A 10487-nucleotide genomic window follows, 5' to 3' on the forward strand; every position below is an offset into this window, starting at 1 on the left:
CGAGGTCCTCTTAGGGCATTGGCCTTCCCATTATATTCACCGAAAGTAGCAAAATCTATTCCACGTTACTGAACGACCCAAACAAACACTAGCAACTGTAGTGGTTAAAACATAAACTAGAGTGCGCATGCGTCCCCGCCCCCTTCCCATTTTCACCTGGCCTCTCATTTATCACCTGAAAACCCCTGCCCACGCGCCGGGTAGGGAACCAAGCTCTCTACACATGGTTTACTCCTCGCCGTTTCCATTTGCCGTTCTCCCTTCCTTAAATCACATTAGAAGTTTTGGACTGTTCTTTCAAAGTTTAACACATTATTTGGCTTGTAGGGCTCTTTACCACCTGCCAGTAGCTGTGGTTTAGAGTGAATGCCATGACGGATGATGTAGTAAGATGTGTTGATTGCAATCATCTAAAACAAACCAGTAACGATGTCATCATTCAAGGTGATATCGCCGAAGGTGATGGGGAGGACGTGTGCAATAAGAGGGAGGAAAACAAAGAAGGCGAAATGGGAATTTAAATATGCAGCCCATACGTGGGCCCATTTGAGAACGCCGCGGCGAAGAAGTGTGATCCAGTGGCGAATAGGACAATGACAAGTGCAGGTGAAGCAAATGAAGACTATCGGAGCATGCCACGACTTCCGGCAGAAACGGTTAAGCCCAGAATAAGCGGGTTGTGAGAGGGCGAGCAAGGCGGCAAGAGCAGGCCAAACGAAACGTGGATGGTCTGCGAAGAGTGAGCCAGGGGGGCGTGTCCATGCCTCGACAACGCCATGCAATCCTGGGCTGGAGTGGGCCGAAATCGCATCGATGCCAACCTCCGAGTCGCAAGGCCAACAGTATCTCCAGCCGTTAGCCTATGCTCTGATGGTCCCCGCTCAGCTATGCTACCGGATCCTTCAGGATGTCTCGTACTGAAGCAGCGACAGTCCCCAGACTAGTGGCCGCTATTCCTGAGTAGGCTACCACAGGTGTAGCCACAGACCACACTAGCCGGGATGTGCGGCGTCAACGCAGCCTACGCAACGACAGCATGCGGCAACGGCGGCCACACAACGACATCGGTCAACTACGCCTATGATAGCTTCGGGGCGACGTCGCGTCTACGCCACGTCAGCGCTGCTGGCCGGGATGGGCTAGCTCGATGGTAAGGCATAGTCATAGGAGATAAGTAGTTTCTTTGCATAAAACTTTGTAGCAGCTGTAGCTGAGACTTTAAAATTTATTCATGATGTTTATTTAAAGGAATAATGTCTGATTTCTTGATGTTTCGTTTGCAAGTGTGTGATTTGGTGTTTTTCTCGTCGAATAACTTTGCGTTATGTTAAACCAACCAACGGCTCTCCCCGGTCCCTCTCTTTGAGAAGACAGAGCAACCACCACGACAGATGAGGATTTTTTGAAGTTTGTAAGCCTTTGTTTGTATCATAGGGAAGCCCGTTAGGGCACCTCGAAGGCAACACACAAATACAAAGTGACTCTATTTGAATACAGTGGCACTGTTCCATTCTCCGCAGTTTTGACACAAAAAATCCAATGGTCTGTAAAGTCATCCTAGTAGCTGAAATATAGCGAATCTTTTGAAGGCTGGAGCCCACAGTAAGTGTTCTTGTGTGCAGCGTTCAGATATTGACCGACAAGGGCGACCCGCTGCTGAGACACTTGCACAAACATGTCGCAGAAACAAAATTTTAAAACTGTGACTTCAGCCCGCTGATACACAGTCAAGAACTTAAAAAATATGGGTCATAAAAAGACATCAACTAAGTCGAATGACCAGACAGAATGGTAATTTTGGAATGGAATCGTGTACACAAGATAAAAAAGATGTGCTCGGGGAAAAAAATCAAGTCTGCTCAACTGTAGGTCACCCACCTCCGAGACAGTGACGTCGCCGCGGCGCCTCGTTTGGGTTCAAAGATTGAAAAAATACTTGCTATTTTTGCAATACAATAATTCTGCGACGACATGTATGATGGCGAAAATGTTAAGGGTTGCCAAGCCCCTCATTTTTTATTAATGATAAACCATGTCAATCTGAACACTTCTGTTGAAGGCTAAAGACACAGCACAGGCAAGCGAAAAGAAATTGCTCTTGCTTGGTACAACAAAGGAAAAATTCTTGTCAGACATCATGAAGGGAGGACGGTATCATTACGGCATGCAAAGCTGAACTAACCGTCACTGCTTAGCTTCTGTCTTCTTTCTACTTTGAATGTTGAAAATTTTCATACAGCACACGCCAAGATTTCAGAGAGCATCTAGGAAGAAAGAATTTTTATGGCTTTAAAAGTGGTGTTCTAAATTACCAATTAGGGAAAACTAGGTATAATTACGAAAACATATCTCCATACCTTTGGCTTCAAGTTTGACGTGGGAATGCTATAAAATACGTTCGTTGCACGTGCCCCAGCTACAGTTATACATCTAGGAAGCGTTGGTTAACTTTCCCGTCTCATCAAAAAAATACATCTTGTACCGCCCTGAAAAACACGTGCACTGTAAATTAATTTCTGAATTGCGCCGTGTAACCAGTGATCTAAAAATAGAATCTTGGCACTCAACACCAAAGGTATAACACAAGTGTGCTGCCCTCCCAGTAAAACTTGTCATACTTCTTTTGAATGCTTCAAAGCTTTTTGGCCTAGTTGTAATAGAAACGTGTAACCGCTTTTGTGGTTGAAGGTCTTTATAGATGTAATTAAACAACTCCGTAATCTGTCTTGTGTAGTTATATGATAGTGTGGGCCTGGGTTGTGTTATTAAGTTACCAGTCAGAATCGTTAACAGTTCTTTAACACATTATACGTTTTATCGTAAGCGCCACTATCACGAGTCCAAAGGCAGGTGTCATCCTACGACTTGAGCTTCCATCTCCCAGCAGACGTCCCCCTCTAACGTTATCACAAAGAACACAAAGCTGATACCCTAGGCAACAGTACGACTAATAATTTAGTGCACTTCCTTGAAGAACTAACGTTTGGGTTTCAGGTAGTTGCGCCATCATAAGACAGTGAAACAGTGCTTAAACGAAGGCCGTGAAAAAAAAGATTTGTCGGGCTAGAAATATGCCTCCTATGGCGATCGGGAAAAAATAACGACATGGCAGCAGCCGCATAAAGGAGCCTCCCGAGTTCAACACGGCCGTGCAGTATCAATCCCGAGTTTCCTCCGAGTTATTGTGTCAATCATACACACAGCCCATCCTTGGGTGCGGTGTAGCGACCGATGCGACACCCAACAATGGTGTCGACTTCGCTGATAGGGGTCTCGTCCCTATCACGAAATCAATGGCATTTTATGCTCGAGTAAAAAAGCTTAGCAACAAACAATGAACAAACGAAATCCACAGGCAACCATCAGTAAAAGCTGCCATATTCGCGGGGGTGTTCGGTCTGAATGAAGAGTTCGCTCTAGTCCGAACGATAGGACCGGCCAAGACAAGACGCTCCCAGTGCAGCCGTCTACATACAGAGTGGAAACACAATAAATGACTGGTGGCAACACTTCGAACGTCTCAAACCCACTCGTCAATCTTCATACACGCTCATGACACGCACGCTGAATTGGGGCAATTTCCAATACCACACCCGGCGTCGCGGATAAACAAACTAGGCCGCGTTTAGAGAGTCCGGAGAAGGGCACGTTCCCTTCGCTACAGTGAACTCACTCGATTACTTCGTTTAGGCTTCCGCTGAGCCTCACTGGAGCCACCCTCAAACCACGTAGCGAACACAATTCGGTGGAAGAACAGAACACCGAGAAAACCGGCAGATGCCCCACGCGGCTTCTAGAGGGCGAAACTTTGAAAGAAGTCTGGGACCACGACGGAGTTTTCAAAGAAATGCCGCGGTTATCTACTTTACGCAACGGAGAGCACATTGCAACTCGATTCCAGAGGGCGCTGAACGTGCACGTTTACGTAAGGCGCGACTTTTCAAAGTGAGAGACACCAACAGGGTGCGCTGATATTGCTAAGCGTGTTCCGCGCGATTGCGCTGCTTTAGCTCGAGGTTTATCGGATGTTCCACAATCACTAATTTATTAACTCGAGAAAGCTGAAAACTCGGGGACGATCTATCCCGGGCCTTCTCGAATAGCGTCTCAGGACAGCAGCTGTTTCGTCCGTGCTTCCCAGGAGCACAGACAAGTCAGTTCCCAGCGAATAATGGCCATCGGTTTATAGCGCGCTCGTTCTTTCCACTGCCTGCGCACGTGCGTTTGTTTCGATGCCCCTCTAAACACAGTACATCCTCCCTTGACTCAATGAGAAAAAAATGGTATTTCCAGAAGCGTAACTGCGGTATTTGTACAAAATTTTAATCATAGCAATGTCATTGTGGTGCTCTCCCGTCTAGGGTCCACCTTCGGGGCACTTGCGGTCGCTTAGAAGGTGGGGCCACTGGTCTAGCTTGTTCTGGCAGTGCATCGCAGTTCTCAACAGCCCAGTCTTCAGGGGAGGCGCTAAGAGGCTCTGCGGGTGCGCGCAGGTGCTGTCGGCTACGCCTCAAAACGTTGCCTCTTTCCGTGACGACGTCGTACGACCTCGGTCCCGTCAGGTTGACATTGTTCTTTGTTAACCAACTGATTCTTACCACGCCTGCAGACGACTTGCGTTTTGCGCAAGGGCTGGAGTGGAGGACCCCTTTGGCGCGAAGGGCTGTGCTTCAGTACGGCTATTCGCGGCGCACCGTTGAAAGCAGGCTGGGGTGTGTGCAGTATTACACCTGCAGTGATTCAATGGTCAGACTCTGTAATTCAGCACTCCCAACCAAAAACGATTGTTGCCTTCTCTGGTCTTTTTTTAGAATGCTCTTCACTACCGGCAATCCTTTCTCTGCCAGACCGACGGGACCCACCCCCACCGGTCGAGATACACCTAGAGTGTAATACTATTCGCCCCACACCTCAAATCAAGATCATTGGAATGGTTTTCCAGCAAGACAAGCGAAACTCCACTATCGTAACTCGCCTAAAACAAACTAAGGACCACTTGTCCTATATGCTGCGCAGGATCATCATGAAGAGGCGCAGCTTTGGGAAGCCTGCGGGGCTACGTCTCGTGCAGGCCTTCATTATTTCCCGCGTCACTTACGCAGTCTCATGTGCTCTGCTCAACAAGCACGAAGAAGAATGCGTGAATACAACCATCCGTACATCATATAAGCGCGCACGTGCCCGCTTGTATGATCTTAGTACTATGGCATAGGCATAGTGCTATGCCTTCCCCCCAACACATCCACCTCGTCGCTCCTCCTTCAACTCAGCATCCATAATACGTCGGGAACTAGTTGAGGGACATCTGTTACAGCAATTCCAACCGCTCTCTTTCCCCAAGGCCGGCCGCCGTGTCCTGTCTCAGTTGGGAATGAATGAATGAATTAAACTTTATTAATGATACAGGGGGCTTGGTAGCCTAGTTGGGGAAGAGGGGAGAAGGGAAATGGAGTGGGGCGGCCATCAGAGTCGTCCGGTCAGGTCTGCCGCTCGCACGAACTCCCACAAGGAAATGATCGTGCTCGCGGCGTCCAAGTGAGGGGGCGGGGTTGTCCATTCTTCCAATGATGTAACGCCGGCGCCCTTGTGCCTGTTCCTAAGCGGTGAAAGGCCGGGGCAGTCCCACAGTAGGTGCCTTAACGTTGGAGAGGCGCCGGTATTGCACGTGCAGCACGTCGCAGTAGCTGCCTGGTCGCCCTCCTCGTTCTGATCGGTGATGTCCGCTTGTGGGTCACCGCCACGAGCTTTTTTGGATGCAGCGTGTGCTCGCCACTTTGCCAGAACATCTTCCGTAAGGGCAGCACCTGTGCTAGCCTTGTATATTAGCACTTCCGCACCGCGCGGAAGCACTTTGGGAAGTGGGTGGGGATTGTGCAGCACCTTCCCCCTCAGTTCTCGTTTGGCTTGCACCTTCATCCGCTCGCGTTCCTCGTCCGGGTCAAAGAGCAGCGGAGCCTGAGGGACTGTGTCAAGGGGGGACGAGCGGAAACATAACAGCTCGCTCGCGGCGTCATGGGCGGCGCCGTTTCCGATGCTGCTCGCATGCCCCGGGACCCAGTCCACCCGCACCATCACGCCGGAGAGCTCGTGAAGGGTTGCGCAAGCGACTTTCACGTTGTGCGCCAAAGTGCCGGCTCTAGGTGTCTTCGTCAGATTTTTGAGGGCGTCCAAAGAGTCGGTAAAAACGGTGAAGGTTTGTCCTCGCACAGAAAGTGGGCTGGTCCTTGCACATTCAGTCAACTTCTCTAGTGCATAAAAGATGGAAATAACTACGCCAGGCTACAACGGCCCACTGCTATTGCCCCTCCTCCGACATACTCAAGAAAGAATTCAAGTCCCACCCTTACCGCGTAACATGCACCCTGAACACCACAGTGGACGACGTAAGGCTCGCACGGAGACCATCTCACGGCAGTACTGTCAAGATGCTGATGCAGTTTTCGCAGATGCGGCGGCATACCCCTCCTACCCAGTGTTCGCCCTGGCGGTAAGCCCCGCCCAAGGAGGACCGACTATCACTGCGTCTGTCAAAACACGCTCACCAGCTGAAGCTGAAGAAGCGGCAATCGCGCTTGGCATCTCCTCTACCCAGGCTACTACTGTAGTGACGGACAGCCAACAGGCCTGTCGGCCCTTCCATGCAGGAACGGTGCACGCTGCGGCCGCGCAAATTCTACTCCTCCACCCCGCAGCGACAGATCCACCAGGTTGTATGGACTCCAGCCCATGTGGCAGCGAGAGCGAACGAGACGGCCCACGAACTTGCGCGAAAAATGACACGCCGCACGAGGAGTGAAGCCGCCGCCTCGGAGAGATTTACTCCGCTGCTGACATTCACAGAAATGACCCAACATCTACGCCAGGCGCAACGCACCCTTCCCCCATCGCACCGACACCTGTCTATCGAGCAGGCACACCACTACCGCGCCTGGCACACAAATACCTCTCCGCACCCAAAAAGTGTCTGCCACTACTCCGAACAAATAACGTCCCCTAGCTGCCCCTTCTGTGGAGCAGACTGCACACTTTTCCACATGGTTGGTGGATGCCCCTACTACCCTCTCCACAAACCGAATCCGTAAAACTCTGCCAAGCTCCGGGGGTGCGCCCTGCCCAGCTCATGCCTGTCCGCGCAGCTTGGACTGGTGGAGTGGGCTGCAGCGGCTGGCAAAGCATTTGGGGTCCTGAGCTGACGACTCCACCTGCTGGAGACGCAATACAAATTTGCTGCTCAATAAAGATGTTTATCCTCTATGTCGTCTGCTCTATGTCGTGTGCCTATGTCGTGTGCCTAAAATCAAACGCTCTTGAGAATTCTTGAAAGTCTCGGCTCGCAAACTGCGGTGCATTGTATATGCACCCTGTCAGGTGTATGTGGCATTGTGCAATTATTACGATAAACTTTTTGATAACTGCGGAAGCATATACGTCGTACAGTGCCTCAGACCCCGTAAAATTTGGTAGCGCTGCTTAATGCACACAGGAATGTTTTGCAGACATGGCGAAAACTTTGCAGCCCTTGAATGATTCTGCAAGGGTCTCATCAGGAGAAGCTCATATTCTTGCTTCTACGCAAAGTTTCTCCAAGTTGCACAATTCTTCGACATCTGTGCTACGTCGTACAAAATATACGTCGTAATAGATACGTCGTAAATAAAACGTAATGAAGCTCATGGTCTCTCAATATAGCATACCAATAATTAAAACAATGTTGCCTACTTTAGCCCTTCGTAGCCGAATCTGCTGTTAAAAACTTCTAATGAATACACTGAGATTAAAAATATCCGCATTGCTGAGGAAGTCGGAGCATTTCTGTATATATTTTGCCTTTGTAACTAAGTCATTCCTGCAGGTATCATTAATCTATACGGCAATGGAAGACGGAAGAAGTCTTCATTATAGTAATCGGATCTTTATTGAAACAAATAGCACTGAAAATAAAGGACTTCTCGCCACGGAAGGTGAGTCATGTCAGTAACTTCGCTGTCTTTCCACATGTGAATCCGGTGTGGGTCATTTTGAATGCAGCTGGTTGCAGACTGCAAGAGTTTATCTAGAGAGAAAAAAATGTAAAACGCATTTTTTTACTCGCATATCAATCACAAAGAAGAGTTGAAACTGCGGAAAACTTCAATGCGGCGTTTCGGCGCTGCATAAAATTTCACCTCTCGTACAGTGGTCCAAGGCGTTTTATCCCTTAGGGCATATGTTTAAAAAAAAGGTAAAAGTTTTAATTTCTGCAATACAAAAATGCACGAACATTCTCGCTTCGCACAAGTGAAGGCGAAATGTGGAACATGATCATGAGAGAATCCTCATCTTGATTTGTTTTCGTTTATTCACCCTTATCACGATCCAGAGGATCGACTGAGGTGTTGGAAGGTTTTGTTTTTTCGCGTCACAGCCACGAGTGTTAAAACCCGTGCACAAATTTAGTGAGGATAAGAAATTACATCGGTGTTATGAACTCCCTCACAATCACGCTCTTTGGCTCTAACTCCAGCTACGCATTGGCAGAAGACGCAGTCTCAATTGCGGTATGAGTGTCCTCTCGTGACGAGAGACATGATACTTTCAGTAACAGGATGATAACAACCAGTGGCTGTATGATGCCGATAGTGTTGCGAAATATTCTTTCTTGCATGTCCATCGCTACAACAGGTAAGGAGGTCATGAAAAGTGTGATAAAAATCTTAGTTTCAAACTGAAAGGGCCTGCAGAACCTTACCTAAACAACGTGAAAAGGGGAAGAAGGTGAAAACCTCAGGTTGCCTTGTTTATTAAGGGCAGTGTATCTTCATTCCGCTATTTACTGTCTTGATAATAAAGAGTTTTAATTGTTTCTGACTGTCCGCTCAGCACCGATTGCAAGCGGGAGCGCCATTCTACAAGGGTGGAGCGCTCCGCAGCAAGCGGCGTTACAGGAGCAGCATGGGCTCACTGCTCGCGAGGCCCGCTAGCTGAGTGGACCGTCGCTTCATCCTCCGTTAAAGCGGAGAATTTCCTCCAGCCAGGCGCATGCGTTACTGCAAACTCCGTTCTTGCATTCGAAACATGATCGAAAAGATGACACATGAGATGTCACATGCGGCAAATATTTCAAAGACTGCCATCACCTCGTGGGTGATGGCGAGGGTGCGGAGCACGGGGACACGAATTGACAACTAAGTTGCGCCCGAGTGACATCCGATTTGCGTCCCTGCCGTCATTCGAGTTGAGCCGTGAGTTGCACCTTGAATATTCCCTAAATGAAGCTGCAACTCACGGCTCAAATTGAATTTCGCTTACTTTTCGCTTGATCTTCGTGCGTGCCCAGATGAACGCGGACGGACGTTGGGAGGTCCTAAGGTACGCCGCACCATTACAGGCTAGAGAGTAAGCCGTTTGGCTCTCGGGTAATAACTTACGGCCCTAGCCCAATGGGTAAGACGACTGACACTAACTCCGTCTGGTCTACAGACACAGCCTCTAATCCTGCCGGTGCCTGTGTGATTTTTTCAGATTGTAAATGCTATGCGCATGGACGCGGACGGACATTGTGCGGTCCTAAGGTACTCCCCACCTAAAATGTTGACCGAAGCTGAAGAATAGTTCTACGCAGCGCCCTGAAAGACAGCCTTGTCTTGCCTGTTTGACAGTTGAAGAGTCTGTTTTAGATTATTTAAATCAATTATATCGTGTCAGCGTATACGTTATACATAGAAGGTTATTAAAACAATGAACCCTGTAATTCTCTTTTTTTCAGTGACGAAAATACCAATTCTTACATTTTCTTTTGGCTGAAGTTTTGGTGTACATAGGCACAAGGCACGAATGGTGACGGGAACAATTCCCCGTGCGGGCAGATACGGTTCTTGATTAGCTAACGGTCGTTCTGCTACTGACGCTCCGATTGTGCTGAGCGGGCCGTCGGGAGCGGAGCGGACTGTCAAAAACGGTGAGTTAAAGCTCTCTAATCCAGAATTAACACGCGGTTGAGGTTAGCATCAGTTAAATTTCAACTCTCCATCTTCTTGGCGAACTGATGGAGGCGAAATAGGGATGTTCTTTTGATGCGCGAGCCGAGAGGACGATCTCGACTCGCTCCGATGACCGACGACCGATGCTTGGGGCGGGTGAGGGATGAGGACTGCCTTCCTTGCTGGATATTAGGTTTATTTACATTATTTACATGACTCCAAGTTTACATCAGGACAGAGTGACGGCTACATTGTCACTCTGCCAGCAGCAGCCTGTTCGGCCGAGATCTATACGCTTAGATCCCTCTCGACCGACCCTCGAGAAAACCCAACACTCCGGTTTTGATAACAAAATCCCCGCCTCCAAAAAGGGGGCGTACAAGAAAGAGAGAAAAACCTTTCTAAACAATTAATACAAATCATTGATTGGCCAAAGGAACCAGCCAATCACACACATGTCCCCACCTGCAGTCACGTGACCCAACCCTCTCTCTTATGCACACTGCGTTTCCCACGCACGCTGTTGCA

At 48.9% G+C, this 10487-nt stretch overlaps 1 long non-coding RNA gene across 1 annotated transcript in view; it reads left to right on the plus strand.

Annotated features, from left to right (window-relative positions):
- The window catches only part of LOC144157852 (uncharacterized), a 45780-nt gene extending 37817 nt beyond the window's left edge, over window positions 1-7963 (plus strand). The window contains exon 3 of the long non-coding RNA XR_013319892.1: window positions 7853-7963. This is a non-coding gene — a long non-coding RNA (uncharacterized LOC144157852). The remainder of the gene's footprint in view (window positions 1-7852) is intronic.
- The last annotated feature ends 2524 nt before the right edge of the window (window positions 7964-10487 follow it).

The sequence above is a fragment of the Haemaphysalis longicornis genome, unplaced genomic scaffold, assembly GCF_048455015.1.
Source record: "Haemaphysalis longicornis isolate Haplotype H1 unplaced genomic scaffold, Haemaphysalis longicornis Haplotype H1 scaffold_10, whole genome shotgun sequence".
In the NCBI taxonomy this organism is placed as follows: domain Eukaryota; kingdom Metazoa; phylum Arthropoda; class Arachnida; order Ixodida; family Ixodidae; genus Haemaphysalis; species Haemaphysalis longicornis.